General features: G+C 51.4%; 1 protein-coding gene and 1 pseudogene across 3 annotated transcripts in view; both read left to right on the top strand.

The window, feature by feature from the left end:
- LOC139277374 (protein SSUH2 homolog) overlaps positions 1-17,380 on the top strand; it is a 93,341-nt gene that overhangs the window by 16,148 nt on the left and 59,813 nt on the right. The window lies entirely within an intron of this gene.
- On the top strand, positions 13,423-13,658 carry LOC139277832 (U2 spliceosomal RNA; annotated as a pseudogene).

Raw genomic sequence — 17,380 nt, forward strand, 5'->3', positions numbered from 1 at the left:
TGTTGAATGGAATGTTGGCCTTCATTGCGAGAGGGATGGAGTACAAAAGCAGGGAGGTCCTGCTGCAACTGTACAGGGTATTGGTGAGGCCGCACCTGGAGTACTGCGTGCAGTTTTGGTCACCTTACTTAAGGAAGGATATACTAGCTTTGGAGGGGGTACAGAGACGATTCACGAGGCTGATTCCGGAGATGAGGGGGTTACCTTATGATGATAGATTGAGTAGACTGGGTCTTTACTCGTTGGAGTTCAGAAGGATGAGGGGTGATCTTATAGAAACATTTAAAATAATGAAAGGGATAGACAAGATAGAGGCAGAGAGGTTTCCACTGGTCGGGGAGACTAGAACTAGGGGGCACAGCCTCAAAATACGGGGAAGCCAATTTAAAACCGAGTTGAAAAGGAATTTCTTCTCCCAGAGGGTTGTGAATCTGTGGAATTCTCTGCCCAAGGAAGCAGTTGAGGCTAGCTCATTGAATGTATTCAAGTCACAGATAGATAGATTTTTAACCAATAAGGGAATTAAGGGTTACGGGGAGTGGGCAGGTAAGTGGAGCTGAGTCCACGGCCAGATCAGCCATGATCTTGTTGAATGGCGGAGCAGGCTCGAGGGCCAAATGGCCTACTCCTGTTCCTAATTCTTATGTTCTTATGTTCTTATGTAAGGTACAATCCAGGATACATTGTGGTACGTTCATCAATTTACATTACATGTGTCACCGTACAGTACACAGTGAGGGTACAGTTACATTTGTTTCCAACATGCATTACGCAACAGAACTTGCATTATACATGGCACTGCATAGGTGTTTGCAGATCATGGTGCTCTATGTATACAAAATGTTTACCATTGCAGCCCGAGGGGAGTTTTATACTGATTCCAGCCCCCGGGTTTACTGTGGCGGAAGGGCTTTAAACTGTGGCCCTTCCCCACCGTGCCTTTGCGGCGGCTGCACCAATTTTTAGTGCGTCCCTCAGCACGTAATCCTGGATCTTGGATTGCGCCAGTCTGCAACACACAGACGTGGACATCTCCTTGCTCTAGAAGACCAGCAAGTTTCGGCAAGACCAAAGTGCGTCTTTCACCGAGTTGATGGCCCTCCAGCAGCAGGTGATGTCTGTCTCAGTGTGTGTCCCTGGGAACAACCCGTAGAGCACAGAGACCTGTGTTACGGAGCTGCTTGTGATGAACCTCGACAGCAACCACTGCATCTCTTTCCAAACCTGCCTTGCAAAGGGGCAATCTTGAAGGAGGTGGATGACAGTCTCGTCCGCCCCACAGCCGACTCGGGGACACCGTGCCGTGCTGCTGAGACGCCGGCTGTGCATGAACGCTCTGACGGGTAGGGCCCTCCTCACCGCCAACCAAGCTACGTCTTGGTGCTTGTGTGAAAGCTCTGGCAATGAGACGTTCTGCCAAACGAGTTTGACAGTCTGCTCGGGGAACCACCCGACAGGGTCCACCCTCTCCTTTCGTAGGGCGTCCAGGATGTTACGTGCTGACCACTGTTTTATGGTTTTGTGGTCAAAGGGTTTTTTTGTGAAAAACTTTTCCACGAAGGACAGGTGGACAGGCATGGTCCAACTGGTGGGGCCGTTTCGTGGCAGCGTGGCCAGACCCATCCTTCGCAGCGCCGGGACAGGAAGAACCTCAGCACATAGTGACACTTGGTGTTTGCGTACTGGGGGTCTGTGCACAGCTTGATGCAGCCGCACACAAAGGTGGCCATCAGGATGAGGGCGATGTTCGGAACATCCTTTCCTCCATTGTCCAGAGATTTGTACATCGTGTCTCTGCGGACACAGTCCATTTTGGACCTCCAGACAAAGTGGAAGACGGCCCAGGTGAATATCGCGGCGCAGGAGCATGAGATGGGCCAGGCCTGCGCCACGTACAACAGCACCGAGAGCAGCTCACTCCTGACCAGGTTCTTTCCTGCCATGGAGAGGGAGCGCAGCTTCTACCATCCCAGTTTTTGCTTCACTTTGGCGATACGCTCTTTCCAGTTTTTGGCGCACGCCCCATCCGCTCCGAACCATATTCCCAACACCTTCAGGTAATCTGGCTTAACGGTGAAGGGAATAAAGGATCGGTCAGCCCAATTGCCAAAGAACATGGCCTCGCTTTTGCTGCGATTGACCTTCGCTCCCGAGGCAAGTTCAAACTGGTCGCAGATTGTGAGCAATCTGCGGACCGACTGCGGATCCGAGCAAAAGACGGCAACGTCGTCCATGTACAGGTAGGTCTTGACCTGAGCGCCTCCGCTGCCTGGGATCGTCACCCCTCTGATGTCCGCATCCTTCCTGATGGACTCGGCAAAGGGCTCAATACAACGCACAAACAAGACAGACGAGAGAGGACAGCCTTGCCTGACTCCAGATCTGATCGGAAAGCTTTCAGTTTCCCACCCATTGATTAGAACTGCACTACTGATGTCTCTGTAGAGCAGTTGGATCCAATTGTGGATACCCTCCCCAAACCCCATTTTGGAGAGCACGTCCATCAGGTACGTGTGCGATATCCTGTCAAAGGACTTCTCCTAGTCTTAGCTGATTAAGCAGGTGTCCACCCCTCTGTCCCGCACGTAGGCGATCGTATCTGATACGTCCTTACTATACAGTATAAATGCACACGAGGCCCATGCTTGAGAGAAGGTCAGTCTGTGACCTGTCCTTTATTCCTCAGCACTCAAGTGATGAAGGTGGGTGGAGCTTCCCCTTTTATACCTGAAGGTCCAGGTTAGGAGTGTCTCCCACCTAGTGGTCATTGTTCTCACAGTGTACAACTTAGGTCAGATTATATATGGGTTACAATGCTGGTTGAATACATGACATCACCTCCCCCCCAAAGTCTTATTGGGATCACATGTTGAGTCTCTCTGGTGGTTTACGCTCTCTTGTAGAGCGCCTAAGTTGGGGCTCCGGTTGTTGGGCGCTTGCCTGAGTGTCTGCTGTTTGCGGTGCCTCAGGCCTATCCAGACTGCCCACAGTGATTGGGCTCTCCTCTCTTTGGTTCCGGTGTTCGGTCACCTGTGGTGGAGTGAACTCTACATCGTGTTCTTCCTCTGCTTCTATGCGGTTGCTGTACCTCCTTTTTGTTTGATTCACATGTTTGCGGCAGATTTGTCCTTTGGTAAGTTTAACTACCAGAATCCTATTTCCCTCTTTGGCAATCACAGTGCCTGTGAGCTATTTTGGCCCTGCAGCGTAGTTGATGACAAAAATAGGATCATTTCCATCAATACATCGCGCCCTTGCATTCCTGTCATGGTAGTCATATTGTGGCTGGTGCCTGCTCTCGACAATTTCTTTCATGGTGGGGTGTATAAGGGATAATCGGGTTTTGAGCGTCCTTTTCATTAGCAGCTCTGTGGGTGGAACCCCTGTGAGCGAGTGTGGTCAAGATCTATAGGCCAACAGGAGGCGTGATATGCGGGTTTGTAGGGAACCCCCTTGGATTCTGAGCATCCCCTGTTTGATTATCTGCACTGCTCGTTCTGCCTGGCCGTTTGAGGCCGGCTTGAACAGTGCCGTTCTGGCATGGTTAATTCCATTGCCTGCCATGAAGTCCTGGAATTAAGTGCTTGTGAAGCACGGGCCATTGTCGCTGACCAAGATGTCCGATAGACTGTGGGCGGCGAACATTGCCCGTAGACTTTCTACCGTGGCAGAGGCTGTGCTTGAATTTAAAATGACACACTCGATCCATTTGGAGTAGGCATCTAGTACAACCAAAAACATTTTTTCCATGAAAGGACCTGCATAGTCCACATGGATGCGTGACCAAGGCTTGGCGGGCCATGGCCAGGGGCTAAGGGGGGCTTTCCTGGGCGCATTGCCCAGCTGGGCACGCGTGTTGCACCTGCGAACACAAAGTTCCAGATCTGCGTCTATCCCTGGCCACCAAACGTGTGACCTGGCAATTGCCTTCATCATGACAATGCCCGGGTGCTCATTGTGGAGTTCTCTGATGAACACCTCTCTGCCCATCTGGGGCATGACTACGCGGTTTCCCCACAGTAGGCAATCAGCCTGAATCGAGAGTTCATCCCTGCACCTGTGAAATAGTTTAAATTCCTCAGGGCATGCCCTGTACGTGGCTGCCCAGTCCCCATTCAGGACACATTTCTTGACTAGAGACAATAGCGGGTCTCTATTTGTCCAGACTTTAATCTGACGGGCTGTCACGGGTGAGCCTTCGCTTCCGAAAGCTTCAACAGCCATGACCATCTCAGCAGCATGCTCGGTAGCCCCCTCAGTGGTGGCTAGTGGGAGCCTGCTGAGTGCATCGGCGCTGTTTTCGGTGCCCGGTCTGTGCCGAATTGTATAGTCATAGGCAGCTAACGTGAGTGCCCACCTCTGTATGCGGGCCGATGAGTTTGCATTTATGGCCTTGTTGTCGGCCAAAAGGGACGTTGGGGGTTTGTGATCTGTCTCCAGCTCAAATTTCTTGCCAAACAGGTACTGGTGCATTTTCTTTACAGCATATACACATGCGAGCGCCTCCTTTTCTACCATCCCGTAATCCCTTTCTGCCTGGGACAGACTCCTGGAGGCATAAGCTATCGGCTGTAACTGACCCTTGACATTGACATGCTGCAACACACACCCGACACCATAGGACGACGCATCGCACGTTAACACAAGTTTCTTACATGGGCCGTATAGTGTTAACAGAGTGTTGGAACATAACAAATTGCGTGCTCTATTAAAAGCCCTTTCCTGGCTGTCCCCCCAGACCCATTCGCGACCTTTGCGTAGGAGCACATGCAGCGGCTCTAGCAGCGTGCTCAATTTGGGAACAAAGTTACCAAAATAGTTCAGGAGCCCCAGGAACGAACGCAGCTCCGTCATGTTACGGGGTCTGGGTGCTCTCTGGATCGCTTCCGTCTTGGACGCAGTAGGGCTGATCCCGTCTGCTGCTACCCTCATCCCCAGGAATTCTACCTCTGGAGCTAGGAAGACGGACTTCGCCTTTTTCAGTCGCAGCCCTACCTGGTCCAGTCTGCGTAGCACCTCCTCCAGGTTGTGAAGGTGTTCTTCAGTATCGTAACCCGTAATGAGGATGTCGTCCTGAAAAACCACCGTCCCTGGAATCGACTTGAGGAGGCTTTCCATATTTCGTTGGAAGATCACGGCGGCCGAGCGAATCACGAACGGACATCTGTTGTACTCAAACAACCCTTTGTGTGTCGTGATAGTGGTCAGCTTCTTCGACTCACTCGCCAGGTCCTGGGTCATGTAAGCTAAGGTCAGGTCCAATTTTGAAAAAAGTTTGCCACCGGATATTGTCGCAAAGAGGTCCTCTGCTCTCGGTAGCGGGTACTGGTCTTGGAGTGACACCCGATTGATGGTGGCCTTGTAATCACCACATATCCTGACCGACCCATCTGCCTTGAGCACCAGCACGGTCGGGCTCACCCAGTCACTGAATTCGACTGGCGAGATGATGCCTTCCCTCAGCAGGCGGTCCAATTCGCCTTCTATCTTTTCCCGCATCACGTGCGGCACCGCTCTGGTTTTGTGGTGTAATGGCCTGGCGTCCGGGTTTATGTGAATCACTACCTTGGCCCCCATGAAAGTGCCGATGCCGGGTTGAAATAATGAGTCAAATTTGTCCAGGATCTGTGAGCATGATACTCGCTCCACAGAGGAAATTGCATTGACATTGCCCCATTTCCAGTTCATGACAGCAAGCCAACTCCTTCCCAGTAGTGCGGGACCGTCCCCTGGGACAATCCAGAGTGGCAACCTGTTCTCCGAATCTTTGTGGGTCACGACTACCATGGCGCTGCCTAGCACCGGAATGATCTGCTTTGTGTAAGTTCATAGCTGTGCGTCAATCGGCAATAATTTTGGTCTCCTGGCCTTGGACGCCCACAACTTTTCGAACTGTTTGATACCCATCAAGGACTGGCTGGCCCCCGTGTCTAGCTCCATTGATACTGGGATGCCATTGAGGAGCACTTTCATTATCAGTGGCGTCCTGGTGTATGAACTGTATACGTGCTCCACATGAACTCACTGAACTTCAGCTTCCAGCGATTTCCCCCAGCGTTCACTTCTGCAATTTCTGCAGGTATTTTGCTCATCTCTGCAAACTCCGGCTGAGTGTGTGCCTCCACACCTCCAACATGAGCTGTTGTTTGAAACAAAAGGTCCCTTGCCAGTCGATCGTCCCTGACTGCCCCTGTGACTGTCCTTGAATGCGCCATTAACAGGTGTTGATGGCCCCATTACTGGCCGCATTGTCCCTTGCAATGGCGTGAATCGCTGTTCAGCTTGCCATTGTCTCTATCGAACTCCCCCTCTGGGTTCGACTACATATTGGGGCATGCCCGATTGCCCCTGTCTGCCTGGAGAACTGTGTGCTGCTTTAACAATATTGAATTTCTGTCCCAACCATTCCTTAACACAGTACCTCTCGTCTGTTCTGCTAGTGGCCATGCTCGCGTGGTTTAAATCCCAGTTTCTCGTCGCCATTGATACGTCCTTACTATACAGTATAAATGTACACGAGGCCCATGCTTGAGAGAAGGTCAGTCTGTGACCTGTCCTTTATTCCTTAGCACTCAAGTGATGAAGGTGGGTGGAGCTTCCCCTTTTGTACCTGAAGGTCCAGGTTAGGAGTGTCTCCCACCTAGTGGTCATTGTTCTCACAGTGTACAACTTAGGTCAGATTATACATGGGTTACAATGCTGGTTGAATACATGACAGTACCCCTGAGTAGTGCCAGGCTATCAGAGATCTTCCTGCTGGGGACAGCGCAGGTCTGGTCCGGGTGAATCACCAGCTCAAGAGCAGACTTGACCCTGTTGGCGATGACCTTTGACAGGATCTTGTCGTCCACATTGAGCAGCGAAATGGGCCGCCAGTTTTTGATTTCCTCCCTCTCCCCCTTCTACTTGTAGATGAGGGTGATGATGCCTTTCCTCATCGATTCTGACATACTGCCAGCCAGAAGCATACCCTCGTACACTTCCAGCAGGTCTGGGCCCATCCAGTCCCACAGAGCCGAATACAACTCGACCGGTGAGCCGTCGCTTCCGGGAGTTTTACTCGTCGCAAGGGACCGGACGGCCTTTGTCATCTCGTCCAGAGTTAGCGGGTGGTCCAGACTCTCCCGCTCGCTGTCGTCCAAGACCTCCGTAATAGACGACAGGAACGACTGGGAGGCCGCGCGGTCTGTGGGCTTGAAGTCATACAGCCTGGCATAGAAGGATTTGCTGATCCTCAGCATGTTCAGCTGTGAAAACATCACAGAACTGTCTTCTTCCTTTAGGCTGGTGATTACAGAGCTCCCCCTGTGTACCTTTTGGAAGAAGAAACGCGAACACCTCTCATCCTGCTCGACGGAGCAGACTCTGGAGCGGAAAATTATTTTGGAAGACTCTGAGGCAAAGAGCGAGGCTTGCTGGCCCTTCACCTCTTCGAGTTCCTCCGCGACATTGACCCCCATCGACTGCAACAGGAGCAGGTTTTGCATGCTCTTCTGGAGTTGGGACAATTCCCTCTGTCTCCCTCTTGCCTCCTGAACACCTTTGAGGATGAAGAACCTCTTGATGTTTGTCTTGATTGTTTCCCACCAGTGCATCGGGGAATCGCAGAGGAGCTTTACGGTTCTCCAACCTTTGTAATCCCTCTTGAGTTTCTCAACGTTTTCCGGAGTCAGCTTCCATATCCCTCTGCCAATTTTCTGGTTTTCCTGTGGGTGACAGTCGGCCAGTAGGAGGCAGTGGTCAGAGAAGAACACCGGCGTGACGTCGGTGGATCTGACCTTGAGCGTGTGGGACACAAACAGGAAGTCTATTCGGGAACGGACAGACCCGTCTGGTCTCGAACAGGTGTATCTGCGCGGTGCTGCATCTGCAGGGTTGCTGAAGACGTCACACAGCTTGCCGTCTTTTACCGCGTCCATCAGGAGTCTGGACATGGCGTCCAGTTTGCTGTCGGCTCTGCTGGATCGTCCAGCCGCATCGATGATGCAGTTGAAGTCACCGCCCAGAATGACCGGCCTGGATGTTGCCAGCAGCAGTGGGAGCTGCTGGAAGAGGGCCAGCCGCTCGCTTCTGAGAGGCGAGGCATACACGTTAATTAGCCTTAGAGGGCAATTTTTGTACATTACATCTGCTACGGTGATGGTGAAGTGGCCTCCCCGCAGCAGAATGCCCAGGCCGGAGGACCGGCAGTCGTTGCCTCCTGACCAGATGGTTGGTCCATGGACCCACCATTGTGACCACTGCCGGTAACTGCTGAAGTGCGGCAGCCCGCACTCCTGCAAGAACAGCAGGTCCGCTTTGACCTTGGCGAGGTACCCCAAGGTGGAAACACATCGTGCAGTGGATTTTACGCTACGCACGTTAATAGATGCAATTTTTAAATCCCTGTTTAGGTTACAGTTCAAAACATTTACATTTCAAATAAACTGTCCTTTACGTTGGAGACCTGCCCAGTGGCTGGTTCCTGCATACATAGATTTTCACTGTAAAAGTCTACTTCACCAGGGCTGGGATGCGGGTCGTCCTTTGCCGTGGGAGTGTTTCGACCAGGGGACTGATGCAGTGTTGTCAGAAAGTCGGATATGTCCTCTGCGCTGTCCTCGCCTGGTGTTGGTGGCTCCCTCTTTTCCTCACTCACAACTTTCTCGAGCTGGTGTGCTTCGATCGCAGCGTCGCTCCCGGTATTCCGGAGGTGGGGTGTGCTGGGCACTTCACTGCTCCCGTTGTCCTGGAGCTGGGCTGCGCTGGTTGCCTCTTCGCTCCCGGTATTCCGGAGCTCGTGTACGCTGGGCACTTCGCTGCTCCCGGGTTCCCGGAGCGGGGCTGCACTGGTCGCTTCACTGCTCCCGGTCGCCTGGGGCTGTGGATTGGCGTTTTGCCTCTTGTTCTGGTGGCGGTAGTGATGGGTTTTGTCTCGCCTTTCGTCATCAGACGAGCTGCTGCCGCTGCTGTCTGTCATGGACGTTAGCCGCCTCTTCCCTTTCGTTTCAGCAAGGGCCCTTGCTTGCCTCTTTTCCTTATGCTTGCGGGTCTTTTTCTTGATGGTTTCCCATCGTGCTCCATCATCTGCTGCCTCCTCGTTCATGGATTCGGTGTGCTGGGGGAGAGCTTCACTGCTGGGTGCTGGTGTCTCGCAGCTCGCCATGGCAGGCTTCTCTTCCTCCCTGACCTGTTCCGAGTCCATGAGGGTGGTTTCTTCTTTGCCCAGCGTGTTGGTCGGGGGGAAGGTGTGGGTCTCCTCTGGAGCGTTGTGTTCCTCATCTTCCTCCTCCTGTTCTTTGCCGCCTGCGCATAGCTGAAGTTGCATTTGGGGCAGTTTTTGTAAAGATGCCCAGCCAGACCACAAAGGTTGCAGCACTTGGTCTCTTTACAGCCCTTTGTCTGGTGGCCTTCCTTCTTGCAGTTGCGGCAGGTGACTGTTGTGCAGCCTGCCGCCACGTGGCCTGCCTTCCCGCAGGTCTGGCACACGTTGGGTTGGACAGCGTACACCATGTAGCCCCGACTTCCTCCGATGGCGAAGCTGGAGGGGGGGTGCAGGATGGTTCCACTGGTGTCCACTTTCATGGTGACCTGGATCTGGAGCTTGCTGGTCCAAATCCTGTGGAGGTCTTTCAGGTCGCTGCTGTTTCCTGCCCCATCGACATACCTGGCGAGGAATGTCAGCACATCAATGACCAGGTTGTGGGGGTTGTACATCTGCACTGTGATAGTGCGTCTTCTCTGCGACGGGAGGGTGAACAGTGGCTCCCAAGTCAACACTGACCGCAGTGGTTCACTCGCCTCCTTCAATCCCTTCAGGAACTTCAGGCAGAGGGCGACGGTTCTGAAGGTTACATCAAAGTAACCTCTCTTCGGGAGGTCCTGCAAGGTGAAGACATCAGCGACTTTCTTGCCGCATGTCCCAGCAGGATTTTCTTCACGAAGAGGTCCCGGTTGATCGTTGTCTGTCCTTCCACTTTCTTTACCGTCACTCGGATGGTGTTTCGGACGCCCTGGTTCGCCACTCGGTTGGCCGCCATCCGGGTTGCAGATTCCTCCTTTCGGTGTGTATTTTGACCGAAGCCTTCAATCTTTCTTGGTGCCAGTCTGGCACCTTGGGGGCCTCCGGACCCGCCCAATGGTCGGTCGACATGCAGATTTCTTCTTCTCCCCAATTGGTGCTTGGCCCAAGCCAAAAGCCCAGACGCAGCCAGCTGGAAAGACAAGTTTCTGCAATTGGTCAATTAGCATATGAATGCCCAATCAACACTTGATCTTAGCCAAAAGGCCGAGAGCCAACAGGGGATGCCTTTGGAAAGGGGAGGGGTTCCTTATGTCCATGAGGTGTGTGAGCTGTCCTTGGTGAAATGCAAAGTGGCCAACAAGGATATACAGGAGCGAGCACACTCACACTGTCACACACTGAAGCTGCTCTGTTATTTTTATCCGCCTTTGATTTTAGATGTGAGAAGCAATGTCTAAAGACATGCGATTAAACTTAGAAACACATAATCAATCAGACCGATTGAATATGCTTTCAGCTCTGTAGAAAAAGATAAACAGGTGGCTTCGTCCCAGGAAGAGATCACCAGGAAGGCTGTGGGAGCAGAGCCTTGGTGACTAACAGTTCCTTGGAAAGGGAAGAGATTAGCAAGTGTGCCGAAACAAACTGAGAGAAATGAAATCTTTAATCCACCTCAGTTGTCGAGCTCATTGTTCCATATGACATATTGACTTCCTTTTCCCAATGCGTGGGTCAGTTTGGTGTCTGGCTATTGTCTAAGAATGCTTCTGACAAAGCCTGCAAAAACATATGACACAGGTTTAGTGACCTTTGCAGGTCAGGCCAAAGTCCAGTGCAGAGCCAAAGGTTTCGATTTTAAACCAAACCCCCTTTGACAGTCGGGCAGGGGGTTACAATGTAGAATTTGAGTAAACCACTCCATGTTTCATTCCCGTCTCCAGGTTAAAATCGGGGCCAAAAATAACAGAGTAGGGGAATGGAATGGGACGGGGCTGCTCACTGGGGAAGAATATGCTTTCAGCTCTGTAGAAAAAGACAGACAGACGGTTTCTTCCCAGGAAGGGTTATGTCCGCAGCTCTGGAGCATCATCATCATCATCATCATAGGCAGTCGCTCGAAATCGAGGAAGACTTGCTTCCACTCTAAAAGTGAGTTCTCAGGTGACTGTACAGTCCAATACGGGAATTACAGACTCTGTCACAGGTGGTGCAGAAAGTGGTTGAAGGAAAGGGTGGATGGGGAGTCTGGTTTGCTGCACACTCCTTCCGCTGCCTGCATTTGTTTTCTGCATGCTCTCAGCGATGAGACTCGAGGTGCTCAACGCCCTCCCGGATGCTCTTCCTCCACTTAGGGCAGTCTTTGGCCAGGGATTCCTAGGTGTCGGTGGGGATGTTGCATTTTAACAAGGAGGCTTTGAGGGTGTTCTTGAAATGTTGCCTATGCCCACCTGGGGATCGCTTGCTGTGTAGGAGTTCCGAGTAGAGCGCTTGCTCTGGGAGTCTTGTGTCGGGCATGCGGACGATGTGGCCCACCCAATGGAGCTGGTCGAGTGTGGTCAGTGTTAGTCGGGAGCCTGTGATAGTCGGGAGCCTACTATCAGCAAGGGCAGACATCGATGACGAGGTCCAACACCACCTCCAGTGCGACAGCACAGCCTTCGGTCGACTGAGGATGAGAGTGTTTGAAGACCAGGACCTCAAATCTGGCACCAAGCTTATGGTCTATAGGGCAGTAGTAATACCCACCCTCCAGTATTGCTCAGAGACATGGACCATATACAGTAGACACTTCAAATCGCTGGAGAAATACCACCAACGATGTATCCGCAAGATCCTGCAAATCCCCTGTGAGGACAGACGCACCAACGTCAGTGTTCTTGATCAGGCCAACATCCCCAGCATTGAAGCACTGACCACACTCGACCATCTGTGGAGCATAGCCTTGGTGATTAACAGTTCCTTGAAAAGTGGAGGGGTTGGCAAAGAGCCAAACAAACATGTACAACTTGGACTGAAGTAACCTTTGGGCATATGAACACCACATGCCTGTTGGTAGCTTTCTATTGGCCCCTTCTAATTAAGAGATACGGGGAAGCAACCTGTACGATTTAATGCTTGCCGATCATCAGGCATCATTTCCTATTATAAAAATCAGCCCAAAACTAATGCTTTGAGGTAGAGAAAATGTGTAATGAAGGCACAACAGCCAATAATAACTGCGCAGATGCCAAAATACGATTGTACCCCAAACACAATCCGGGTGAGCCTTGTCTTGTTTCTTAGGCCATGATTTTGCCTACCTCGGTGGGTCCAGTGCGACCGGGATAGAAATTATTTTCCTTTGATTGGGTTTGTTAAGCCCGCCCAGCGAGTTTCCCAGCCAATTGAAGGAAGTGGGTCTGATGACATCATTTGATACATTCCTGGGAAGAAACCGTCTGTCTGTCTTTCTCTACAGAGCTGAAAGCATATTCAAACTATCTGATTTATTATGGATTATGTTTTTCTCAATTTAATAGCCTGTCTTTAGACTAAGCAAACTAGATAATTGTCTGTTTATCATATTGAATAAATGTTTTGATTAATATTACAAAGTAGACATTACCTTAGTGGGTCTGGTTCGGCCGGGGTAAGTAGCCGTTCCTGGCCTCACTGCTGGCTCCAGCCTGCTGTGTAGAAATTATTTTCCATTGATTAGGCTTGTTTAGTGTGTTTCCCGGCCAATTGATGACATAATTTGATGCGCGTCATCAGCCGGCTTCCTTAAAGGGATCATGCGTAAGTTGATGTTGACAGTTGTACTGTCAGTGTTCTACAGCATTGAGGTGCTGCAAACACTGACAAGCATTGCACAGAGGTGCACGGCTGCACCCAGGCACTCCCATGACAGCAGTTACAGCACGCAGAGAGGTTCTCTTCCCTTCCAATGGGCAGAAGAGACCTCCCCAGGAGATCGACGCAGCCTGGTTGCACATTGCACAGGGCACAAGCAGGGATGTCGTCAGGAGGATCAGGCTGCCGTGATCTCAGTGGATCATGAAACATTACTGCAAAGCCACACTCAACCTCATCCTGCTGTGCCACTCATCACATCCCCATCACTCTGCCTTCCCTACCGTACTCCTGCACATCCTTATTCGCACCAACTTACCTTGCACCTCCACCCATCCCTCTCTATCGACAAAATCAGATCGGCGGGGTGGATTGACCCATCCACCTCCACGGAGGTGTGTGGGGGGCCTGACCCATCCACCTCCATGGCACGAACCTGGTATTGCAGTACTTCCAGGAAGGGTGCAGTGGCTCTAGGCCTTTTGGCTAAGAGCATTAGTGCAGGGTGATCCTTGATGTGTGCAAGGTGATCTCTGGCGTTTGTGATTTGACAAAGAATTGGAAAGATTGGCTACGATTAAAAAAAAATCAGATCGGCCTTTTGGCTAAGATCATGCGTAACTGACCTGACAGGGGAGTAACCATGACCCCAACGTGGTTCTCCCTGGATCAGGAAGGTGATTCTCCTATTCTTTTTGGAAATAGGAGGTGGGTGGGGTGACTTGACCCATCTACCTCCACGGAGGTGTGTGGGGGACCTGACCCATCCACCTCCATGGCACGAACCTGGTATTGCAGTACTTCCAGGAATGGTGCAGTGGCTCTAGGCCTTTTGGCTAAGAGCATTGGCGCAGAGTGATCCTTGATGTGAGCAAGGTGACCTCTGGCGTTTGTGATTTGACAAAGAATTGGAAAGATTGGCAACGAATAAAAAAATCAGATGGGAAGAGCGTATCGCCAAAGTGAAGCAAAAACTGGGATGGTGGAAGCTGCGCTCCCTCTCCATGGCAGGAAAGAACCTGGTCATCAGGAGTGAGGTGCTCGCGGGGTTGCTGTACGTGGTGCAGGTCTGGCCCATCTCACGCTTCTGCACCGCGGCAGTCACCCGGGCCGTCTTCCACTTTGTCTGGAGGTCCAAAATGGACCGTGTCCGCAGCCACAATCTACAAATCTCTGGACAGTGGAGGAAAGGATGTTCTGAACGTGGCCCTCATCCTGATGGCCACCTTTGTGTGCGGCTGCATCAAGCTGTGCACAGACCCCCAGTACGCAAACACCAAGTGTCACTACGTGCTGAGGTTCTACCTGTCCCCGGCGTTGCGAAGGATGGGTCTGGCCACGCTGCCGCGAAACGCCCCACCAGTTGGACCATGCCTGTCCACCTGTCCTTCGTGGAAAAGTTTTTCACAAAAAAACCCTTTGACCACAATGCCATAAAGCAGTGGTCGGCACGTAAGGTCCTGGACGCCCTATGAAAGAAGGAGAGGGTAGACCCTGTCGGGTAGTTCCCCGAGCAGACTGTTGAACTCGTCTAGCAGAACGTCTCATCGCCAGAGCTTTCACACAAGCACCGAGACGTAGCTTGGTTGGCGGTGAGGAGGGCCCTACCCGTCAGATCCTTCATGCACAGCCGGGGTTTCAGAGACATGGCACTCTGCCCCCGAGTCGGCTGTGGTGCGGACGAGACTGTCATCCAGCTCCTTCAGGATTGCCCCTTTGCAAGGCAGGTCTGGAAGGAAATGCAGTGGTTGCTGTCGAGGTTCATCCCAAGCAGCTACGTAACACAGGTCTCTGTGCTCTACGGGCTGTTCCCAGGGACACACACTGAGACAGACATCACCTGCTGCTGGAGGGCCATCAACTCGGTGAAAGACGCTCCTTGGTCTTGCCGAAACTTGCTGGTCTTCCAGAGCAAGGAGATGTCCACGTCTGCGTGTTGCAGACTGGCGCAATCCAAGATCCAGGAGTACGTGCTGAGGGACGCACTAAAAATTGGTGCAGTCGCCGCAAAGGCACGGTGGGGAAGAGCCACAGTTTAAAGCTCTTCCGCCACGATAAACCCAGGGGCTGGAATCAGTATAAAACTCCCCTCGGGCTAAACTATTTGTATACATAGAGCACCATGATCTGGAAACACCTATGTAGTGCCATGTATAATGCAAGTTCTGTTTAGTAATGTATGTTGCAAAGAAATGTAACTGTACCCTCACCCATTCCATGTACCGTATAGTGCCACTAGTAAAGTAATTTGATGACTGTATTACAATGTATCCTGGATTGTACTGAAATGTACCTCGAAATGTAAAGCAAGCAAATGTATTGAACGGAATTGCTGACCGCATCCAAATGTACTGAACTGCCTTCTAATGTATAGTGCAAATTTTTATATGAATAAAGTATATTTTGAAATTAAAAAAAAAATCAGATGGTTTCAAAAAAAAATCAGATGGTTTGGGGTGGGGTGCACTCTATATGTTGTGACACACAAGGCATCGCAATTGTGTGGGACAGGCTTGATGGACCAGATAGTCTTTGCCTGTCCGTCATTTTTCGTATATTCGTATTTGTCATATCTTCTTCGGTTTGTTTCTGTTGATCGGTATTTGTTTAACGACATCGGCCTGAGTGCAGACTCAGGACTTACTGAGCCCAACAATATCAGCTACAGAATTGTTGCTGTACCCTTGCTTAATGACTGTGTCTAACTGCTCCCTCACACATTCCAGCGCAGTAGTCTCCCCCAGCACATTTCCAGAACATATCTTTTAAAAAATAGTTAGGAGCTCCCCTGATGGCCCCCAGATTAACAGGAAATCATACAGATAGACAGCTAAGTTAACTGAGAAAGTATTTGTTACAATTATCTTCAGTGCCTCTGGGCGTGTGAGGGAGAAACAAAATCAGCCAGGTGTCTTGTTCCTGATCACCCCCAGCAGAAAAATGTGCATATATGGAGGTCAGATCAGTATTGGGTTTGGTCCTGATATTACTCCATGGTTAAGTTCAATCCGAAACTCGGGCCTTAAATCTAAACAAAGCAAACTACGTAGATATGATGGGCGAGTTGGCTGAGGTAGATTGGGAAAGTACATTAAAAAGTATGACGGTAGACAAGCAATGGCTTGTTATTACAGGGAGAGCGTCTGAAATCCATAAACATCGGGACCGAGGCCGTTCTGGATTTCAGGTATTTCCGGATTTCGGAACGTCTTTCTGACATCCCGAATCCAGAAACACCTGGGCTGAGGTAATGGGAGGGGGGGGGGGAGGTGGCGAGGAATGAAGGGGGCCTGGGGAGTCCGGGGGAGGGGGCCTGGGTAGTCTGGGGGAGGGGACCTGGGGAGTCTGGGGGAGGAGGTCTGGGGCAGGGGGCCTGGGGAGTCTGGGGGAGGGGGCCTGGGGAGTCTGGGGGAGGGGGCCTAGGAATTCCGGGAGAGGGGGCCCTGGGCAGTCCGGGGAAGGGGCTTGGGGAGTCCGGGGGAACGGGCCTGGGGAGTTTGGGGGAGGGGGCCTGGGGAGTCCGGGGGAGGGGGGCCTGGGCAATCTGGGGAAGGGGGCCTAGGAATTCCGGGAGAGAGGGCCCTGGGCAGTCTGGGGAAGGGGCTTGGGAAGTCTGGGGGAGCGGGCCTGGGGAGTTTGGGGGAGGGGGCCTGGGGAGTCCGGAGGAGGGGGGCCTGGGCAGTCCGGAGAAGGGGCTTGGGGAGTCCGGGGGAGGGGGCCTGGGGAGTCTAGGGGAGGGGGCCTAGGAATTCCAGGAGAGGGGGGCCTGGGCAGTCCGGAGAGGGGGCCTGGGGTTTTCCGGCGATGGAGCAGAGGTTCCAGTTTCGATAGCGTCAGCTGCAGGTCAGAGATCAGCGGTTATGGGTCAGGGGTCAGCGGTTACGGGTCAAGGGTCAGCGGCCGTGAAAAACCTATGTTGAAGACCGGCAAAAAAAGTAAGTTAAAGTTTTTATTTTGTAATTTTTTTTCAGTGATTTAGTAGGTAAAGGTTTGGTGAATGTTTCGTAAATTTTTATTTTTTGTTTTTTGGAATTTTTGGGAGGTGTTTTTCCCCCTCCCTAGGCCCAACTCACAGTGGTAATCGGTTTATAAAAATGTCCGGATTTCGAAACATTTTCTGGATCCCGGACGACCCCGCCACGGATCGGCCTGGTGTCCGGATTCTGGAACATTCCGAATTTTGGAACTCCGGATTCCGGCGCTCAACCTGTAATACATAATTTAACACGAACATACATTCCTTTAAGGCACAAAAACCCCACAGTGAAAGTGGTCTAACTATGGCTAACAAGAGAAGTTAAATCAGTATTAGATCAAGGGAAGAGGGATACAATGTTCACCAAAAAAGCCTGAGGATTGGGTGGATTTAGAATTCAGCAAAGGAGGAACAAGAAATTGATAAAGAAAGTGAAAATAGAATTTGAGAGTAAACTAACGAGACATAAAAACAGACTGTAAAAGCTTCTATAAGTATGTAAAAAGGGAAGGATTAGCAAAAGTAAATGTGGGTTCCTTACAGACTGAGGCAGGAGGAATTATAATGGG

This window comes from Pristiophorus japonicus, chromosome 12, assembly GCF_044704955.1.
Source record: "Pristiophorus japonicus isolate sPriJap1 chromosome 12, sPriJap1.hap1, whole genome shotgun sequence".
Classification (NCBI taxonomy): domain Eukaryota; kingdom Metazoa; phylum Chordata; class Chondrichthyes; family Pristiophoridae; genus Pristiophorus; species Pristiophorus japonicus.